This window comes from Corythoichthys intestinalis, chromosome 19 (genome assembly GCF_030265065.1).
Source record: "Corythoichthys intestinalis isolate RoL2023-P3 chromosome 19, ASM3026506v1, whole genome shotgun sequence".
Lineage (NCBI taxonomy): Eukaryota > Metazoa > Chordata > Actinopteri > Syngnathiformes > Syngnathidae > Corythoichthys > Corythoichthys intestinalis.
The window spans coordinates 16996957-17020246 of NC_080413.1; the positions used below are offsets into that span (position 1 = coordinate 16996957).

At 39.0% G+C, this 23290-nt stretch overlaps 1 protein-coding gene across 2 annotated transcripts in view; it reads left to right on the forward strand.

Moving 5' to 3' along the window:
* Nucleotides 1-23290, forward strand: part of slc25a47a (solute carrier family 25 member 47a) — a 560121-nt gene that overhangs the window by 180137 nt on the left and 356694 nt on the right. For both annotated transcript variants that reach the window (XM_057822967.1, XM_057822968.1), the window contains one exon: nt 6164-6254. The gene's annotated coding sequence lies outside the window, so the exon portion shown is untranslated. The remainder of the gene's footprint in view (nt 1-6163; nt 6255-23290) is intronic.

Consider the following 23290-nt stretch of genomic DNA (forward strand, 5'->3'; position numbering starts at 1 on the left):
AAGCGACTGATACTCCGTCCGTCGTCGTGGAACAGCCATTAGTGCCTGTGTGTTGGGGAGAGATAATATAAACGCAGCATTCAAATGGCTTTTTTTTTTTTATTTATTTATTTTTTTAAATTCGTTTGTTTGGTATGCTGACATAATTATACATGACGAATAGTTGGGGGTGCTGCTGGCTCCGGTGGCCCAAGCCCTTGCTTGTTGGGGCAAGGGCAGCTGGTTGGGGGGCCCCCTACTGGTTCACTTCACCTGAATGGTAGATCCGCCTATGCCCTTAGTAGTCTTCCATGCAGTCTGGGTGAATCCATGTAGGAACGATCAAAGGTCTTATATAAGACAGTGTTTTTTGCATTGAAATAAGACTGAAAAAGTGGGGGGCGTCTTATATTCGAGGTCTCGACATTATAACCATTCACGACGCTAGATAGCGCCAGATATCATTGAAGCGATGTTCTGTCATGACAGATCTCAGCTACTCTCAAGTTTAACCAGTTTGCATAATTTTATTGCAATGTTTTTCCTATTCAGATTTTATTTCAAGACTACAGTTACAGTTAGACTTCACTTTGATGGTTAATGCAGTTATTGCAATTTTTTTGTGTTATCACATTAGATTGGTTTATTTACATTTCAAAAACCAGAAGCCATTCATTTACGAATGTGATTGCACTTTAGTTTACATATTTAAATGTTCAGATATTAAGATTTGAATGAGGCAAAATAACATGCTTTTTCTGTCAAATATATTGTTATAACCATTTGTTTCAGATGTACTGTAATTATTTTCTGTATAAAAATTAATTTGGTGTTTAAAAAGTCTTTTTTCAAACTTAAGTCTTGAAAAAGAGGGGGTCGTCTTATAATCAGGGCCGTCATATATTTGGGCCAATACGGTATATTAAGATTAGACAATCATAAGAAAAGGACACAAAATATTAGAAAAACAAATGAAAGAATGATATTTTTGACGCTTTCTTCACAGAGGTCTAATGCGTTTTGCTTGACGTCTCCGTGACGGTGTAGGAATTTGGCATGAGATTTTATGTGACTTTTTCCACCCTGTACTCCCTCAGAGGCATTTCAGGTTCCACCGTAAAACTTCCTCCACCTTATTTTATCCCAGGACAAAAACAGCGTCCGTAAATATAGAAGCCAGTGTTTTTGCTGTCATACTGTCAAAGAATGTCCTGCGTTACGGAGAACATCCTGCCTTACTGAATGAGAGAAAAACTTGTTGTTCTCCTGTAATAGAAGAACCCACGTGGTAGTGAGGGATTTAAAAAAAAACAAAAAAAACCCTCAAGACTCAAAAAACCAAAAGAGAAAGAAGTGAGGGAAGTAAAGCGATTTGAAGGGAAGGTGGGGCTGAGTGGAGGGGAAGTGGCAAGCACCGTGTGACCAGACGGCGGTTCCTTCCTCGCCAGCCTGAGAATCAGGAAGTAGAGAGCGGCGTGTCCCTACATTATTGGAACTAACAGGAAATGCGGAGGTCTTCAGGAGGCGTCTCTGGGGGTGTCTCATCACTTGATTAGCCTTAGACTGTTTTCACACACTTGCTACAGTATTTAAGGGCCCTTTCACACTAGGTCCGTTTTAAATGGACCAGAGTTCTTTTCTTAGATAGTCCGCTTCGTTTTGTAAATGTGAACACGCATTCGAACTGTAGTTTGGACCAAACAAATGAACTCTGGTCCATTCAAAAATCGTGGGTCTCTGTCCGCTTTAAACGCACCCATCTTCGCTTGTGAATGCTAGTGGACCAGGGTGCACTTACGAAACATTACATGCAGTTGCAGCTCCCAGGAGGGAGGTATTTCCTCTTCTAAATCAATGAGTATACCTTTCGTCCATGTGATGCTACTCGGAAAGTTCAGTTGGCGCTGTGTGTAAACTGAACCTTTTCAACAAGTCATTTGCAAGTGTTGTGAGGTACTGTAGCTCTCCAACCTGACCCTGGTCCTCTTGGTCTAATTTGAGCGTGCCCCAAGGTGTGAGGGACCACAACCTGCTGGGAAGTTTTAGAAGTTGCCCACTCTAAAATTGCTTCATTGATTGTCTGTGCCATTTTTATTCTCTACGTTGTTGTGTTTTCCCCCTAAAACCTAACCTTTTTATCCGTCCATCAATATTTTCAAGTTAGTGCTGTGGTTAGAGGTGTAAAAATTATTTGATTAATCTACAACTAATCGATTAGCAGAGTATTCGACAACTATTTTAATACACAATCGTTTAGGACGTTCTTCACCTTGTCTAAATTCATGAAATTATAACATACATTTAACTTCTCAGTTGTAAATATTATCAGATTTTTTCATTATATTTTTGTTAAGTCAATGTAGGACATGAACAAAGATCCGCTTTTACTTTAGAAAACAACAATTCACATTTTTGCCAATATTCAGACATCTTACTGTCAAACTAGCTTCTTAAGGTTAAGGCTGCAACAACTAATCAATTAAATCGATTAATAAATTAATTACCAACGAATTTGATAATCGATACAGTTGTAGACAAGTTAGGTCAGGAAGCTATAATATTAGTTTTGAAGGAAATAGTCATCCACTTTGTCTTCATTGTTACTTACAACATTGAAAGAAGTGACATTTATCCAATTAATTGTTTAATTAATTCGATTATTCGATTATGAAAAATAATCATTAGTTGCAGCCCTAACTGTGGTACAGTCACACTCTTGAGCAAACTTTGGGAAGCACGAAACCATCAATCCCAACTGTGATGCATGGTAGAGGGTTGCTTTGCTTCCTCAGGGCCTGGACAACAAGATTTTTTTTTTTTTTTAGGTTTTGCAACACGACAAAGATCCAAAACACAAAAGCAGCAAATTACAAATGGGCCAGGACTCTCTGTGATTCTCGTCCTTCAATCCAACCTTTCCTTGTTGAAGTCCCCCTTGCTTTGATGAGCCTCTCCAAAATCAACTAATGATTTGGGATCTACGACCCAGAGGCCACTGAGTGTAGATTTCGGGACTTTCTGATTGTTGCTCTTCAGATTCTTTGTATTTCTTCAGCACGTCCAACTTCTTCTTCGACCCTAATTCCAGCTGTACAAACGGATGACGCGCAGAGGGGATGTCGGACGCATCCGACCCTGCGTGTGCTGAGAGATCATGAAAATAATCGGCGTGGTTTGTCCAAACAGATTGCAGGTGTTCCAGATGAGATGAAGGGGGTGGCATCACCTTGCAAGAACCAAGTAGCAGCAGCAGGTTGCCTTGGGAACCCTAAACTCACACCCTACCCCTCACCACCTCATGCACGCATACAACCCTTTTTAATCTGTGACAAACCCCCCCCCTTCCCCCCCCTCTTTTTTTTCTTGATATATACTCACAATGCACGCGTGTGCACAGTCACGTGCATGCATGGACAGCGGGCCTATAAAGATAAGCGTGCTATTATATCCATCACTGAGCACCCTAAAGCCCTTTTCAATTTGTCGCTGTTTTTAGAATGAAAGACTTTATAAAGCGTATTTAGAGTAAGTTTATGTCAAAATATGTATTTGTAAAAGCTTTATTTTTCCATTTATTGTGTTTGCAAAGGTAGTTATCAATTCAGCACTACCAAAGGCTCCTTAAACAACCCCCAACTCCCTCAGGCCACACTCCCGCCCTCCTCCTTTGTTTTACTTATGTATACATAATATAAACGACATTCAGTCTGTGTGAAGAGTGTGCCGCTTACTTTCATTCCATTTTCTCCCAACTGAGTAACAACATAAGAATATTTCAATAACATACTTCATGGCTGGTTGACATTGATGAGAGGATAACAGGTGTACTAAATGTTTGTGTCTCCAGTTTTGATACAATACTATACATGTGGCGGAAAACACTCAGAAGTTCCGCTCTGAGACCCCCAATTTGGCCAAATTTCAAAATTGTCGATATGCACGTGTGATACATCATTGGAAAGCTTTAAATCTCAATTGTCTGGGGGAAGAAAAAATTTGAACAGGAGGGCATTTTTAAACAAAAAAAATTAGAGCTGTCAAAATTATCGCGTTAACGCGCGGTAATTAATTTTTTAAATTAATCACGTTAAAATATTTGACGCAATTAACGCAAATGTCCCGCTCAGAAAGTATTCTGCCTTTTGGTAAGTTTTACAGCAAGGCTTTTGTGCTGTCCAACAGCGAACTCTTGTGGTCGCTTTGCGACATGGTTTATTGTTTTCTTGCCAGTTCATTATGGCTGCACGACGTCTCGGGCTGATAATGTTGTGCTTATATGATCCTTGGACAAGATTTGTCCGTAAGTATGGTTGTTGTAAAGAATGTACATATTATGTTAGTAAGCGAAATGTTATATTTTTTGTATGAGACGCTTTTTGTTTATGTTTAGTGAACCTGTATAGCGTACTAAGCTAACGTTGTTGCTAATGCAATGCTTGTGTACTTTTATTTTGTAGTTTTACGACGGTCTAAAGAGGACAATGGTTTGAGGCCATTTTATTAATAAATCAGAAGAAAAAGGAAGAAGTCTAATTATTAAGGCGTCGTTCACTAGCTGTCTAGCTTTGGAAAAAGTAGACGCTTCGGAGTGAGGACAGCGTAGACAGATTTAAATGACAGTAGAGTGAAATGCCCACTACAGTCCTTATGTACACTATGTTGAATGTATATATCCATCTTGTGTCTTATCTTTCCATTCCAACAATTTATTTAACAGAATATATATATAATTTACAGAAAAATATGGCATATTTTATAGATGGTTTGAATTGCGATTAATTGCGATTAATTACGATTAATTAATTCTTAAGCTGTAATTAACTCGATTAAAAATTTTAATCGTTTGACAGCCCTAAAAAAAATGTAAACAGCAAAACCCTATATGGAGGTAAGAGCTTATTTAAAGATGCCATGATTTTAAAGAGATATTATCGCGTACTTATCTCTTTTCCATCCAAAAACTCCATGTAGCATGTATCACCGAGTGTCAAGACACAGCTGTAAATGGCCACAGCCGGATTTTTTTCAGGATTTTATGGGTGAAACATGGTAATATAACAAGGGTCGTGATGCAGAAATGGCAGACATCAAGGAGTGGTCGAGATATTTATTTTTCATATATTTACCTTTTTAAATTTTTTTTTTCAATTTTTCTTCCTTTGGATCGATTATTTATCTAACATCGGGAAAATGCGACAGACAGTAACCAAAAAAAAAAAAAAAAATACAGTTAAGCGAAAGATATGAGGTAGATATCTGTAACTTTTTTACAGACACCATTTTTTGTTGTTGTGACGTCATTTAAAAGTTTAAAATATACGAGTGAATATTTATTTATTTATTTATTTTTAAACGAAACATTAGACACCAATTAATGATTCTAAGCTAAAAATGACAGACATTTTGAATCATAAATATAATTACCTTCGTTTTATGGCTGGGTTGAAATAAAAGCGGTTGCGCGATGTCTGTAAACGGGGGTTTCCAGGGTAAAACGGACATATTTAAAAATAGTTCTGGGGCTTTATGCGACACAAATCTGCTATGGCAGCATACAGACATATTGTTCTATAAAACACAACAGTTGTTTTGGCTTAAAATACAGCAGTTTCTTTTAAAGAGTGCGAGAGCAGAAACTGTTTCTTCAGCCTTGTCCGTGTTTTACACCATATACATTTCAAAAATAAAGTGACATATCTGTTTGTTTGTTTGTTTTTCCAAACAAATGGGAGCAAACAATTGTTAACTAGTTTGGAGGTCCCTAAACGTGTTGAATTGTGCCAACAGCTTGTTGAATTTTCTTATGTGAGATTAACTAGAGGGTTTAAACCTAAAGGACACTTTTAGAATACAGTATATTCCAAGTTTGAGGTTCTCCAAATGTGTGGGTGTGTGATTGTTGACATAACAGACGCAGTGATGGCATGAGTCAACGTAATACTATGCTTCCCTCTAGTGGTCGCTGCTATAAAAATGCTTTATCTTGAAATAAAATTGACCTCTAATTTGTCCCTTAATTGTAAAGTTTCCTTTAAGAATGTTAAACGTTGAGGCCTGCACACTTAATGAGTCATTGGAACGTCACGGTGTGTTCGCATTGTGTCCTGAAGACTTGGGAATGCCATTTGAATGTGTCCATCGCACAGGAAGTTGTTAATGGCTTCCTTTTCCCTTCTCTCACTAGGCAAAGAGGGCAGAGCAATCCAGACTCCTGACCCCTTAACCCTCCACACCCACCACCCACCTTCCACACCGGGTCATGCTGCCAAGAGGAGGTATGTAAAAGTACCAAGAGCAGACTCTCACAATCACAATCTAAAAATCACAAACACAATGTGGTAGACTACTTACTTTACTTAGTCAAGAGTCCCTAACATATGAATGGAAAAATGAAAACCATGTTGTTCAATGGATGAATACCGTCTTACTACAACACTAGAGGGCAGTGTAGCTTTTAATGTGAACCAGCCATTCGTTTTCTACAGCCTAACCATTACCTCAACTCGGATGACCATATTTTGATTTCCAAAAAAGGACACTCGGCCGGTCTCAAGATACTTAAATTTTAATTGAAGTTCACTCAAAGATGCCTTATCACTTTAATATATTTAAAAATGTGCCTCCTCCGTCTGGATAAAAGAAAAAAAAAAAAAAAAAAAAAAGTTTATAAAAGAAAAATAATAATAACAATAGCTATATAACCAAAGACACAAAATTAAATTCACACTGGTTACCTAACAGGCTTTGTTATTCCTAAAATAATAACACAAAAAACACTGGCTTAAATAGTGATTTTAAAAAAATGCCTCTTCTGTATTGGTGAATACTTGAATCCTTGAACAAAATAATAGCTGTCTTTTCAATTCTTTCTGTACAAATAAATAATCTGGCATAGTGTTCTGAATAATATCTCTTCTGTAGAAAATCCAGCTTTAACAAAAGATCATTTCTCATTCCAATGAAATAATGTAAATTAAACTGTAGCCTCAAGACTACTCTCATTCAGTGTTCTAGATTGCACAGAACCAAATAACCGAAATAAACTGACGAACAGTTCAACCAGCATGTTTCCAAATGCAGCACTTCAAAATTACATGTCCTATAATGCCTAGCATGGCTTACCTCACTTACAGCTCAACTAGCCGAGGCAAAAATCAAACATTGCTATAAAAGTTTACAATTATCAGCAGCATAACAATGTGACACCAAACAGGATTTTACAGATTCTACCAGTACAAAGCTCCGACAGAAGTCAGCAGTTGCCGAAAGGCAAGTCTAGCAAGTGTACATACCGATAACCTGTGAGCTCCTGTAGTCACGATTCACGAAGGTTTGTTTGTGAATGAGACATGACCGTTGACACCATGATAAAGCCAGTCTGTGACTGTGCAAGCATGCGCAAATTTGTATCCAAAGTACAATAAAGGTATTTTCGACTTAGTTTTAGGTACATGAGCATTTGATTGTATACGTATTGAACACAGTGTTGTTTTTGTCAACGATGACTATAACGACAATATTTCGTCGATGATCAATTTTTTTCATGATGATAACGAGCTAAAAATATATCTCGGAAGACTAAAACTTTACAACACAAATGCCAGTTTTCGTCTGACAAGACGAGAACAAGATGAAAATGCGCCATCGTTTTCGTCAAATGTTAACAATGTGTGACATTTTATGTGTAGTTCGCCTGCCTGGTTGTGTCACTCATGTGACGTGCTGCGACCCCCTAACTAACCTACCAGTCTAGTGTCCTCTCCAGTCTCCCCATTGCTTGTTTTAAGGCACACACGGTAATTTTTGTCTTCTTATCTCGGCAAGCGAGAATACGCAATGTTGTTTTAGCCTTTAAAGGTCTTTGCTGAGTGCTAAATGTAACTCGTAGTGTTAGCATAGCATTCACGGTCACGTTTGCATTAGGCTATTCTTAATAGCGAGCTCCCTCCTAAACTTTTGGACAACTTTTTTTTTTTTACGAACAGTGTCGTCCAGGCGGGTATAACTAATTGAAAATAATGTAGCCTACTGTTTTCCTGCTGAGTGTGTATTATCACGTGATAGATTTGTAGCTGCTACAATATTTGCTTGTCTGTCAATGTTTATTTGAAACCTTTTCTTACTTATTTTTGGAGTGAAACATTCAAATTTTACAGACGAAAATATTGAGTTAACGTTGATTAAAACTAGACGAAATTAGTCTCGAGTTTTCGTCAACGAAAACTAGACTATGACAAACACATTTTGAAATGACTAAAATATGACTAAGACTTGTAAGTATTATCGTCCAAAAGACGAAAACTGAGATGAAAATTAAAATGGCTGTAAAAAAACAATACTGAACACAATTCTTAACAACTGGACAGGCTCTTTGGGAACACGTCATAGGCCCAACAGTACCGTTGTATTCTGTGCAAATCGTCAATCAAAAAAACTGACATTTTCATTAATTTGTAAAACTTCGCCGGACGTCCAGGACAGGATGTGAAAAGTTGACATGTCCGGGCAAAAGAGGACGTTTGGTCACCCTACCTCAACCAACTTGTTCATGAGAATCCTGACATACACACTTGAAGTCAATGTTGAACAAAAAGCTGCTAATAGGGTAAACAGACTTTTTTAAGTAGAAAAAAATACCATATAAATTCCTGCCAACCCATTTGGTGTAATTCCATAAAACATGAGTTCTCATATTTCATGTCGTTATTTCCAGGGATTAATTTGTGATGCTTGATTATGGCCCCCCTGTGTTTCGGGACTTATTTGGGCAGATCCAGCACCTCTCGTGTATAGAAAATAATAATAATATAAAAATGTTTTTAGAAAATATATTGTAAGAGCCCCGAATTGGGTGGAAAAAAGGAGAGGAGTCGTTGATGGCTTTCTCCATTTTATTGTGGCAACAACAAGAAAACAATAAACAAAAGTAACAATGGACTGCCGCCACATTCGACCGTGAACTTTTGCTTCTCGCCCGTCTCCCCCTCGCTTCCTACTGAGTCACAGCTATCCAGTCCCAGCGTCTCTTAATGGGACCGTGCATAGTGTCTTGTTTTGAGCTTTTTGTTGACAAAGGTATCGAACACACGTTGTACTGACAACTTTGTTTCTTTATTAACACATGAACAATTTGTGGCTGTGCCTCTCTATCTCACTCCCGCATCACGTGACCAAAACAACAGTAACATTGCGTGCACTTCAGAGTGCCTCGGAAAACATTATATCAGAATATTACACATAGTTACGGTCATTACAGTATAAAATAAAATAATATGCAAAAATTTATTTACAGAACAAATCCCAAGAATCACATGTTGTTCATTAAAATGTTACGTCATTTGAAAGAGTCGGACATTTGTTGATGCACTGAAAAGCTGGACCAACAAATCACGCCCCTGGCATTAAAAAAAAAAAAAAAAAAAAAAAAAGAAATTTTCAACATGCTAAAAAGACCGCTACATTTACTGTCGTTTTTCAAAAAGAAGGAAGACGGTTCAAAACGACTCAGACAAGCACAAAGAAAAGAAAGAAAAAAAGAGAAGTCCCACAGCATGGCAATTTGGCATTTGCGTTTTGTTTTCAGCACCATTTTCTGCATATAGTCCGAGACCTGTGTCCGTCTCGTCATTCCCGCGCTGTCATATGTACTCTGCGTTCCGGCACCTTATGATTTACAAATTAAGCACTGGTTATATCAACTGATGAGCGATTTCAGCATCCGAAGCCCAGAATAGGGGTTTGGTTTCCACTTGTCTTATCAGTCGAAGGTAAAGTTCATGCATCTAACTGGAAAGAGGCCTCTCCAAAAGAATGCAAATGTGACATTTGAGCATGAGTAAGCTTCAGTCGTCTGGACAAATGTTAGCATTTTTCTTGATAATTGAGTTGACTTTTATAGGGTGGCGGAAAGCGCAAAGTCACATATACAAGTCGAGGACAGAGCACACAACCGTTAATTTATTGTTTAACAGCCAATGGGTTGATGAATTATTCTTAAAGCGGTAGTTCAGAATTTTTGACATTAGGCTTAATCATCGAGTTAGCGGGGGTTTAATTAGTTGGTGGAGTTCATTTCAACAAATTCCGTGCAGTTTGCAAGTTATTTGTTAGTTTCAGGGCTCCGGAGAAACTAAGCTAGTGCGAGTCAATGAGCCCAATTTAGCATGCCAATAAAAACCAAAACAGATCTACGAATAGATCTAATTTAGTCAAATACAGTGGTACCTCTACATACGAATTTAATTCGTTCCAGGACCTTGTTTGTAAGTCGAAATGGTCGTATGTCGAGCAGGATTTTCCCATAGGAATACATTATAATTCCATTAATTCGTTCCAAAGCCTAAAAACATACACTAAATTCTTAATAAATACTGCTGGCACTGTTACAAATGGCAATTAAACATAGAAAAACAAATAAGTTATAAATAAATAATTCAGAATAATATAATAATAAGAATAATAATTAATAATTATTCCTGTAAATAATGTAACGAATCGGATTCTAATATGGCGGACACTTTTTACTGTCCCTGAACGCACCGCGAAGGTGACGTCTCAGTGAGATAGGTCGGTGCGGTAGAGATAATACTTTCGTTTTCTTGAGAGCGGTCAACTGCTTAAGACAATGGGCGTTTTGTGTTGGATAAGTTCTTAAATAAATGATAAAAACGTGACGAAGCTGGCGATTTCCTTGGCAATGTTACCACAATAATAATTGTCACCTTAACTTATAAATAGTGGCGAACGGTGGTCGGAAGAGGACCATGGAGCTGTATTGTTGAGCCAGTTCAGGGACGCGCACCCCAAGCTCATATTTTTCTATAACTTGCATCTTCATTTCAAAGGTAAGCATCACTTTTTTCCTTGTTTCTCCAACTGTATCAACTTTTTTTGAAAACTGTGTTGATTTCTCACACAAGAAAATCCACCGTGCGTTCGTTTGCAGTGCTGTCATGTCGTCGTATTTCGAGCAACTCGTCGGATTTAGAAACAAATGGCGGCTCAAATTTTACGTCGGATGTCGAAAAGATCGTGTGTCGAAGTGATCGTATGTAGAGGTACCACTGTACATTCAAAATACAGGTCATTGATCCAAAACACTCATGCGGCCAAAACAATGTCACACCAAACTGCCGTAATTCATTTCATTCTGCAGGACAATTTTTTTATGGACGCGTAATACGACCAAAATAAAGAGGAGTGCTTCGGCCACTCATGCTCATGGTGCATTCAAGGAAGAAGGGAAGTCGGATTTATCCCGCTCGGAGGGTATCAGTTGCGACCTCAAAGCGTTCCAAGAGAATGTAAACAGCAAAGATGGCTGATCGTTTTTTTTTTCTTTTACTTTGGCCCTCAAAAGACATTTTGACCTCCAGCAAACCTACCTTCTCGTAAGCAGTCAAATAGTGGAAGCGTTCCAATGATATTTTTCCAGATCGGAGGTTGGAAACTAGACATGTGCCGATTTTCAGTTTCAAGGTATACCGTGGTGTGAAAACGTTAAAAAGGTTTCAAAACCGTTAAAAACTTCGATCGTACTGTCCCGAAGGTATTAGCTATTTTTATGTCCAAATAATGCAGGGAGAAATAACTCGCTTGTAGCTGGAAGGCTCAACCCCCCCCACCGTTTGTTGCTCATTGTCAGTGAGTCAGCTGTTCTACACGATGGCTGGAGGAGGTGAAACTCCTGAACTTTTTTTCCCCAGCGGAGAAAACAAAATCGCTGGTGTGGGAATACTTCGGGTAGGGAAAAGTTAGACAGCCGCGGCTTGGAAGCGGAAAGCCAACAGACATGTAAAACATGTTTGCAGAGGGTGGCTGCCGAGGAGGCAATACCTCCAATATGATTTCACGTTTATACAAAATTAAAGGTTAGTAAACACTGTCATGAACGTTTCCCACCAGTTACGAGAGTTAACTCCAGCGTTTTAAATGTGTCTATCAGTGGTGTTTTTTTCTCTCTGGCAACTGTCTGTGTTGAGAAGGAGAGTGTGTATAATGTAAACCTGATACGAGTCATATACACTTGCTTTTTATGGAAAATAATTGTTTTTGTTCTGATGGTAATAATGTTGAGCTGTGGCTGTTTGTTTAGGCTCACCTAATGGACTGCATTTATTTTAATTTTATTTAGAATATTTTGTTATTTATTTTTATTTATTTTAACTGAACATTACACTTACGTTCCACAAATCCCCAATGAAGAACGAAGAACAATATAAACTGGTTACTTGCTGCTGGCTACGACCCTAAAAATCAGCGGTGAAAAAAAACAATGTGATATTACTCCGCCCTGCTCCTTTACAGTGCTTCTGGATTACAAATGTTGCTGTTGATACAGAAATTATTTGTTTTAATAACTTTATTCTGAAAACATAGCCAACACAATTGATTGCATGGGTCATCGATGATTTTCATGTGTTCATATGTGGTTTTTTATTGGCATGCTAAGATCGCCCAATGGGGTACCACATGCTACATGTCACTTCTGCTCAGCAATATTTATGACGTTAGCTTCTGTGGCTCTGCTGTTAGCTAAGGGGGGACAAGCTCTTGTTTGTCCCCAATAGGAAATGAATGGGAATAGTGTACGAAGCAGATGTTTACAGAGCTAAAGCTACCAATTCTGTCCGGAAATGATGTCCCTGGTGTCAAATTCACTGGTAAAGATGTGGAAGAACATACAAATGTTCAGTTAAAGAGATGGCTTGAGTGTCGACGGCTGAAAAATACGGAAAAAAACAAGCCGACCTAAGCTTACCCTTAGCTTTTTTATCGACACCTTTTTCTTACGCCACTGACAATTACGTTCTCCCGTTTCAACAATCTATCCTTTTCCACCATAAGCCCCATCTTTCTTATATATTATATCCTCTGGTTGTCTTACGTCTCTGACCATTCTTTTGGGGGACATTGTCGTTTTTGTGTAGCGATCGCAAATGCTACTCGTTGACAGCCAACGAACACTTCATTTTTTCATTAATAACAAATTTTAATTCTTTTAATTTATTTATATTATTTATCCCCCTTACTAAAGTTGTTTATGTACAACAGAAAAGGTAACAACGCTGGCAGTCAGATACAACTTACATTTTTTTTTTTCAGGTCATTCATTGTCAGTCAGAAGCAGCAAGGCAAAACACTACGCTAAAAAAATAAGTCAAAATATCAAAATGCCTTAGCTATTGGCCCAAACAAAATGTTTACTGCATATGAAATGTGAACGGCTTCACTTTGCTGGCATTAAACTGCTCCTTTAGACATCCGCGCCATAGTAGCATAGTAGCTCCATTCTTCACATTTTTTCCTCCGAGTTTTTGGCTCCGGGAGAGTATGAAGAAAACATCCTTTATCTGTTGTAATGTCTAGAGTCGTTTCTACAAGTTCCATAGTAGCAGTGAATAATCGGCATGTCATTTTTTGATGATTACCAGAGAAAGAAGGCCGAAATATACTGGTTTGCATGCGAGGGCGTGTATATAATGTCCTACTTCAGCTTTACGATGCAACGTCACGGTCTAAAAATAGCCTTCGTGCGGTACGCTATTGACTCACGCTAGCTTAGCCACTCCGGAGCCCTGAAATTAACAAATAACTAACAAACTCCACGGAATTTGTTGAAATCAACTCCACCGACTAATTAAACCCTCACTAACTCGAAGATTAAGCCTGATATAAAAAATCCTGAACTTGCCTTTTAGTGCAAGAAAAAGACAACATTAACTGTTTGTCATAATTTTAGGTCTTTGATGTGATGTCATTAACAAGTGTGGAATTCCCACCGAGGACAAGTGGGGACATCCCCCCGCCCACCCTCATCCAGAGGAAGTACTAATCATTAACAGGTAGGCGATGATATTACCTTTGCCTTTTTATTTCGATTGCATCAGGATAATTTGATATACAGGCACTTGTTTATACTCTTTACTGATTATAAACATGCTTCGTTTGAACTTGTATTCTTTAACTCATTCACTCCCAGCCATTTTCACCGGAGCAAGGCCCTTCGCTCCCGACCGTTTTACTGGATTTTGACTGATTTTGCAAGGCCCACAGAAAATTCTATTCTATTGCTATATAAACATGGAACCCACCGAAAGAAAGATTACTCTTTCCTTTCAGCAGAAAAAAAAGTTTGTTCATATCTTTTTCCATTCTTTAGAAATCAGCATTAGAAAATGGCTTAGTTTGAGCAATTTTCCAATTTCTGATGAAAAAACGGAGAAATTGAGAAAGCATACATTTCAAATATAACTTTGACTTATACACAGCTATTTTTTGCTTTAGTTACATCCCAAACATCTGAATAATGTTTTCCTTTTACAAAATAAGACAAACAACAAGACAAATAGAGCTTTTGATAGCAAAGTAACAATTTATTTACACATAAATAACTGAAAGATGACGCTGTTCTGGCCACTACAGCTGGTTAAACTTTTCATGAAGATGAGTCTTTTTTGAGTCTCTGCAGGCACTGCTCGTGAGCAGCACGGACTCAAAGGCATCGTCCGCTGCACTAGTGGTCCCGGTCGTTCTGTTCGATCGTCCAGCGTGTGGCATCCCGGGCGTCCTCCCGGTTGTTCTGCTCCGTCGTCCGCCGCCTGGCATCCATTCGGTCGTCTTTCGCCGGTGCCCGTTACTGTTGAATCGGGTTGAGGGTCTTACCAAATGCACTACTGCCCTCCAGTGGCCAGTTTTATTGCTTTAAAATGGATTTTCAGCTTTGTGCTTTGGAGCTAAATTGAATCCGAACCCAGAGATGTCTTTTTTGGAAAAAAAACAAAAACGTAAAACACGTATAAATACGTCTTTGGGACACTGAAACAATTAAAAATAGAACATATTTATAAGTTTTTGGGAGCAAATGAGTTAACGGGTGTGTGCTCTAAGTGTGTCTGTGTCTTAAAAAATTTGGCAAAGGCAACACCATAGAGTTAGTGTAGCGCTACGAATTAGAACCCCGCGCACGTGCTTTGTAAACATCTGCACCCCTCGGGCTCAAGACTCTCCACAGTCGGGAATGGATTGGCACTTCACGGAGAGAAGTGATGTGGAAAAAGTGCCACTGGTTTGCCTTTGAAAAGCCAATGTTTGCTATGGACTACATTAAACCTTCTATCGATTCGACTCAGTCTTGCACCTGCATCGATCGACTATGTCAGGGGAGGGCTATAGGTAACATCCCTTCTGTGTAGTTTAAAGGTCATTTGCCCTCCACGTTGAAGCAGACACACCTGAGAGCTCGAACAGACGCTTCTCACTCTCCAGCAGAATTAGAATCCTGATGTCATTCAGACAGGCATCGATTGAGCCAAGTCCCATCATCTCCACTCGTATATTGTTCCTTGATTTGCCAATTAGGGGTCTTTTCACACTCAATAGCTTTCAGGCCATGCGTTAAATGGCCAACTGTTTGCAAGATGCGCTCATGCCGAGTGTCCAGAAGATGATAGATTTATAGTGAACGCTCCTTTTCCCGGCCCTCTCAGCACTCCACCTACCTGCTGCAGCTAACGGCACATCACAGCACACTAGCATAGGACAGACACACATATCGAGGTTGTGGCTAAAGTAATGTAATGCACAAGGATGTTATAATTTAATTTAGACCGGCAATGAGCCAGACATTGTGAAGAGTCTGGTATTGCAAAGAACCATAATTACTGAATGGCAATTAATTAGACAAGAACTCGGTTGTTTGCTGTTGGAAGGATATTAAACTCATTGAGTTTTTGTACTTATTGTGATGACAAATTAGTATTTAATAATCAGAAATTATCGGTCTGTATCCAAATATGGTTTATTAGGGCTGTCGAATATTTTAGTATTTAAGTATTCTACTGAAAATTCCATCGAGTAATTGGATAAAGCATTTTTTTTTCCCGAATAAAGAGCAATTAAAAATATTCATTAGAAAACAAGACTTTTCACCTAATATTGAACCATTTTTAGACAATGTCCATATTTGAGATGTAAAAACTTAAGATCTTGTTTAAAAAAAAAATATATATATATATATATATATGTATATATATCTATATATGTATATCTATCTATCTATCTATCTATCTATCTATATATATATATATATATATATATTATTTCTTACCTAAAAATGTCATCACGCTTGATAACACACATCACTTAAAAGTTAGATGTTTTTCCAATGTGTTTCAATTGAATTTCCATTTGTGTCAAGCTAATTTTAAGTTCTAGTTAAATTTGAAGTTAGTCTAAATTGTAAGTCCTGAGAAGATTTTGAGTTTTTGCAGTGTTCAAAATATATGTATGATACCTGCTGTATTGGAGCACATTAGGCACCAGTTCTACTTGGTGTTTTATCCATCAATGACTACTGAGCTAAAATTGACAGTTAGGTTTATTATGTTTTTATTTTAAACCCTTATCACTCGACAGTGCTGTGTTTTTACAGATTAAATTGGGGAGGGGCTATTTTTCAGCTGCAGCCTCCTGACTGTCCGGACCCCTGGCTGGATAGACGTCCTCGCTGCTACCCCCGTCTCATCTGACTAGAGGGACTTCTTCTTGCACCTTCACTCCACTGTATTTTTACGGACATAATTTCGCTTGCTAATTCCCATTAGCCGTTCTGGGGTTCCTGTCTATCCGTCCTGGGAGTGGATCTCTCCTGACTGTGGTACTCCCCAAGGTTTCTCATTTTTCTCCCAATTGACTCTGGAGTTTTTGGAGTTTTTCCTTGCCGGCATGGAGGGTCTTAAGGATAGGGGATACCCAGGACTTGAACTGCATCTATTCATCTTTGTTGCTTCATTTCTAATTGTGTATCATATTGCCTCTGTAAAGCCCTTTGAGACTTCTGTTGTGATTGAGGGCTATACAAATAAAATTGAATTGAAATTGAATTGAAAAATTAAATAAAGCCTGTATGAAAGACGCATTAGCCACGCATTGAATCCGATTGCTTTTTTTTTTTTTTGCTCCCGATTCAGTTCCAATCATTCCCAATAATTTTTCCCTATCATACACATTTTGGCAATGCATTAAGAAAAAAATGAATAAAACTCGGACGAATATATACAATACATTCAACATACAGTACATAAGTACTCTATTTGTTTATTATGACAGTAAATCCTCAAGATGGCATTTACATTATTAACATTCTTTCTGTGAGAGGGATCCACGGATAGAAAGACTTGTAATTCTTAAAGGATAAATGTGACTTTGTATATTGTGAGTAAACATTGCCATCTAGTGTATTTGTTGAGCTTTCAGTAAATGATACTGTAGCCATTTAACTGTTCTGCCCAAATGCATGATGGGAGGTGCAACCATGACTGTGCGTAGTGGCACCAATTGATATATCTTCTCTGCGTTGAGAAATAACATATGGTGATAAGAAAAAGATCAACTACTACCTTTCTTCCCCACATTGTTTCCCACAGTATTTTTAATTGTTGAGAGGGGGATTTTAAGGCTTTAGCCAATTAAATAAAGGCTCCTAAGACTGCCAAAATTCACGCTACTCCTTTTACACTGCCTTTTAGCTCTATATATAGGTAAAATGGCGCCTTTATAGATTGAACGCGACAATGCGTGAGTGGGTCGTGCAGCGCATGCGTTAATTGCATTAAATATTTTAACGCGATTAATTAAAAAAAAAATTAATTACCGCCGCGATAACGCGATAAATTTGACAGTCCTACTTTAAGCCAAAACTAAAGACTCTGGATGAGTGTAAGACATTTTGTATGTAACGTGAAATACAATTAGAAAACGATTTAATTAAAAAATACATATATACACTATATTAAAAAAAGGCATGTCCGATATTTTTTTGCCGATTCCAATACTTTGAAAATGACGTGATCGGACCCGATCGATCGGGACATCTTTATATACTATTATTATATACTATATTTCAGCTCTAGTATGTATCTATATTGTGGCCACAATCTTCAATTTCAATTTTCCCCTTATCTCAAGCACCTTTAGCTACTGTACATAGTCACCTAGGTTGAAAAATGTTAAACATGTCCTTGTTTAATTGTAGGATAATGACATGCAAGACTGCACCGCTCAGCTCCATTTTGTAAGTGCAGTTTCGTCGGCTAGTTCTCAATTTAATTGGACTCTACAGCAATAAAGTGTCAGTAAATTATAGTCTCAGCACATTTATTTAAATCATAGACGAGATATGATGTTTCTACAGAGGCTAAAAGTAGGCGTTCTCACTAAAAGTTTTGAAATAAGCACAAAGTCGTAATGGAGCGTCATGGTTTGTACCTCATTTGTGATAAAGCAAAAAAGGATGGGCACGGCATTATCCTCGTTAGAGTCTCCAGCCTGCTCTGACCATTAACATGACTGACGTGGTGCTACACTGGCCTGGCCACTAATGAAATGTCAATTCAGTCTACCATCTATCCTGATCAAATGTTAATTGAGGAAGTGATGGATTGGAGCTGCGAGGTTCACCTCCTATTGTCATCCCTTTCTTCTTCCCGTGCATGCCTACGAGTACGTCAATGGCAGTGACATTTTTCACATTTTTCCTCTTTGAGTTCTATAGGGGGATTTTGTCATTTAATTTACACGGTAATCAACATTACTCATTGTTTCGCTCGAACGTTTCTGAAAATGTCAATAAACACTGAGGATTATATGAAATAGTCAATGTGGGGCATTGTTACTAACAACTAACAATGTCGACCATTTCAACGAACAGAGTAGACTACATAATTGGATGGAAAAGCAGTTTGGCTCAAAGCTTAGGAGCTGTGTTTTAGATTCATTTTACCACAGCATAAATAGGAAGAGTTATTGAGTCGGGGTTATTGTAAAGGAAGAGTTTAAGGATGTCCTGGCGGTAATAGTGTCAGATCAAGTGATGAAGCTTAAAGTCTAGGGTGTTGCGTTGAATGTTATCTGACACTACCCTTCAACAGGTAGGATGTAAACTAGAACATTCTTACATTCTGTAAGAGGCTAGACAATGTAGTTCCAGTATCCTGGTCAGAGTGAAAGTGAAGTTAAAGTAGGCAGATTTTGTATGAGGGACGGATAGAATTTATTATGGTACTTTGCCGAAATGAAATTACTTTGGTGAATACAGGGTAACCTACAAGAACTAGCGAATAAGCAGCCATGTAGATCACATTTTACACCGATCTAATCTAAAGGAAATCAGTGACTGCAAGGGGGAGATGTGGAAGATGAAGAAAAACCAAAAACTAATGCCCATTTTTTTAAGAACAGGGGAGACTGGAAACTGTAGAGGATTTAAGATTTAAAGTGCATGTGACACGAAAAAGCATGTTTATTTCATAATACACCCGGTATTTTATGCTCCTGAATGATATGGACCGCTTGGATGTGCGTGGAAGCGATCGCTATATTTATTTAGCTTTTTGAATCCCGCGCCATGAAAATGAGTGACTTCCGGCTTCGGTCTTGCATCGAGGAGGAGGGCGCTGTGACGTGTACGGTTGAAGGCGTCCTCTTCACTGTACAGCCGTACTGTTGTGTATGAGGACTAAGGATTCAACTGATTTTGCGGATTAATACGTTTATTTTTCGCATCACGCCAGCCAAACGGCTGCAGAAAAATCTTGCTGTATGAGGGAGAGGCGTGTGCGCCTTTTTGGAGTTTCAAAAGGTTCCCATTCACCGTGGATATTGGCCAAAACAAGCCCTACTACTGTGGGACCATTGGACTCACGAGGAAGTGAGTAAACATCTTGTTTTGTACGTCAAATACGAATACAGCGATTACAAAGTAAACACAAACTTTCTTTAAATAAAGGACTACTTACTTTTGATCATTGATAGGCATGTAAAAAGCTCTCATCATGCACATTAGCTGCACGTTAGCTTCACAACAACTGCAGCTGCCCTCCTCCGGGGAACGAGCTGTAAATTGCTCTCCGCCGGGCGGTTTGCTGATCCGCGAAGACGATCAACCACCCAGGCGTCATGTCAAATAATCCGGGCTAGTTATGTGTGGTTTTCGCTTCGAAGACTTTGAAACATCACTCGGTTGGGGTTAGCATGTCGGGTAGCTGTCACGCCTCTAGGTTTGTTTACATTCTCCGAAGCCGGGGAAGGGAAATGACATATGTCCGATTTAAGTGTCATAAAATGTCGTTCGGGAGGTGCGACAGTAAAGGTGAAGTCGACAGTTTTGACCATTATGGAGTATTTTTGCCATGTCGTCCTGAAAAAGTGCATTTTTATCATTTCATATCCCATTTAGCACAAGACCATGCCATTTATTTAGCTATTGGGGAAAAATACTTGGATTAAAAAGAATATCCTGTAAAAATATTGGAGTAGAGAGACTGAAACAATGACATTTTGCGGCTCTCTTCGTTGCGTTTTCCTCGTTCTGAATAATTCCCCCTCAATGGGCTGAATAGTAAAACCGATGAGCCCCGTCTCCCGCTGACATCATCCACCTGTTGGGGACGCTAGAGCCCTATAATGGTAAGTGTGGCTAACCGGCAGATTAAAAGACTAATTTCTCGTCATCTGCGCTTTGCTAAATTGTTGTATATAGTCGAATCGTCTCAAAATATGATTCTAATTCACATATTAATGCTATTTAAAACTTTTTTTTCTCCTGTTGTATGCTCTTTAAGGCTGAGTTACGCTTCCACGTCAGACCTGCGCCGTCAACAAAGACCCGATTTACGACCCTGCGCCGTAGCCTCTCTGGGTCCTTCTTTTTTTTCGGATTTCGCATCGCGTCAACGCGTGTGACGTGGAAATGGACTATGATTGGTCCGCTCAGACTGTTATTTCCGGTTCAGCGCGAAATCACCGCCATTCTCAAACAGTATTTTTCTACATGCAAAAATGGACCAAGCCGACGAGAGTATCAACGAAGAGCAAGTATGACAACTTCTACAATGTCTCGTCAAGACATTATGAAGATTGCCAAATGGAAAGCAATTCGTGGGAGGAGATTGCTGAAAATAGGGGGCTGGAGGTCAGCCAGCGATTGAATAAAAAAATGGAAGAACCACCGAGACAAGTACAGGATGTGTGTGTTCGGAATCGAATGGCCACATGAAGCGGTGACCCAGTCGGCCAAAAACTGCCAGCTTTTTATCACTTTATGTTGTATTTTTGGTCGGTGCACTTCATCATTTGTTGTGTACATATGTTTGCTGTGAGTCTGTGACTTATTTCCGTGTCACACTTCAAATATATGAGGAATAAGGCACAGGTTTGGTGTCAAAAGAGTTGTTTTGATGTTTAATTTTCAACAACAGACAGTTCACACACGATACATCATCACTGATTGAGAGTGCCTCAGTGCTTTAATGATAAGGTTAACATCAAGGCTTCCAACGCAGTTTGGGAAATTCCATAAACGCCAGAAATCTGCTATGGCTTCCCACTTGCTGTTTGTAGGACACGGCAAACAAATCGGGCTAGAGGGCTTTGCAGACCTCTGACAAAACGCAGGATGCAGTGCTCGACGCCGGTTTGAAGCTAGCCGCTACAGCTAACTGGTTTCCACCTGAGGCTAGAACTCTATGCGGCATCAAAAGTTGAACAGATCGCCTCGAAATCGTCTTCTGCGTCACCTGCGCATCAACATTTGTATGATCAACAATAAGGGTGTAACGGTACATGTATTTGTATTGAACTGTTTCGGTACGTGGTGCTCGGTTCGGAACGGAGGCGTACCGAAAGAGTTTCTGACGTAATGTAACCCTTACTTTTCGAGGCTGTGAGTCGTTCGGGTTACAGTTTCTTTGTTTAGATTATATTTACTCCGTCTTCTCTACTATAATGAGGACCAACACGGTTGGACAGTATAACCCAGAAACGTCAACGGCGCAACAGCGTGGCCGCCGCGAGAACGCTGTGAAACGCGGGCGTCAAAGTCAATCAGCCAATGCACACCAGTCGCAGTGCGGCCCTATGTTAGACGCGTCCCAGAAGCGGCTCAACACGACGCACGCGAAGACAACGGCAGAGTTTATTATTTGACGCGAGACGCGACAGCTAGGATCGGGCAGACCGGAAGTCACTCGTGTAAAAATACGATGGATCCGGTCGATTTTCAAACTAATACGCAATCGTAATCCACTTTTTGAGTCCATCAGATCTCTTGAGTAGTAGATCGGGGCACAGTTGACTTGTCTTTGTTGATTTACTGCTGTCTTTTCTGCTATAAGAATAACCAACACGGCCCCATGTTCAATACAAAACCCTCCTACCACAACAAAACAAGTAGGAACTAATATTCACATAGGAACTAAAGTTATACAATATAAAATCTACAATATACTGTAAATGAATACTACATCACATTTGTAAAATATAAACACATAATTAAATAGCCCATTTAAATAAAATAAATTGAAATGAGCTAAAACACCTGTAATGAAATAATAAGAATAATACACAGATCCTGCTTACACAAGTAAATTTATTAATTTCTATGATAAATATCCACCAATAAAGCTTTTGAAAACCGTTCATCAGAAAGAAAAAAAAACATTGAGGCATTTCATTTGTAAAATACATTCTAAAATCTTTGTTATTGGGATTGCCTTTCTCTTTAGCACAGGACTTCTTTTTTCTTCTTTCTTTCAGAAAGAAAGCTGACCAATATGTGGGGTCTGAAAGGCAAATTGGTGTTGGATTATCTTTAAATACCCGCTACTTTGTGAGCAGAATTCTAGCTTTGTATAGGCTAATGTTCCTATTGTTGAAAGCACAAAGGTGTGTAATAAACAACTAGCACATTTATATTTTGCATTTTGTTTTCTTACTGTACCGAAAATGAACCAAATCGTGACCTCAAAACCGAGGTTTGTACCGAACCGAGATTTTTGTGTACTGTTACACCCCTAATCAACAATTATTCAATGTTGATGAGCTGAAGAGCCACATTCAAGCGTTCCATCTTGCATTCTTTATTTTTTCTCCGCTAAACTAGAATAGAGGAAGTCAACAAGCATGCCCCAAAACCGTACAAACATAACACCACACCCCTCTAGTGGCTTGGCGGTGAATTACAGAGCAACGCGTTACCTGGCCGGAGAACCATCAAATGTCAAATGACGCCCTAGTCGCTGCGCCGTCACCGCAAAGCGAGAGCATAACTCAGGCTTTAAGATGAGGAGTCAAGCAGTGAAGCTATCCGGAAAAAGCACTGGAGGCTTTATTTGTGGGTGGCAGGATGGTTTTATCATGTGATGGAAGAATTCAACAGAAACATTATTTCCCTCGAGTGTTTCAATGGATAAGTAAAGAAAAGGTCAGAAAGTGCTGCATTTTGACCTTGTAAATCTACAGAATGCCCATGGCA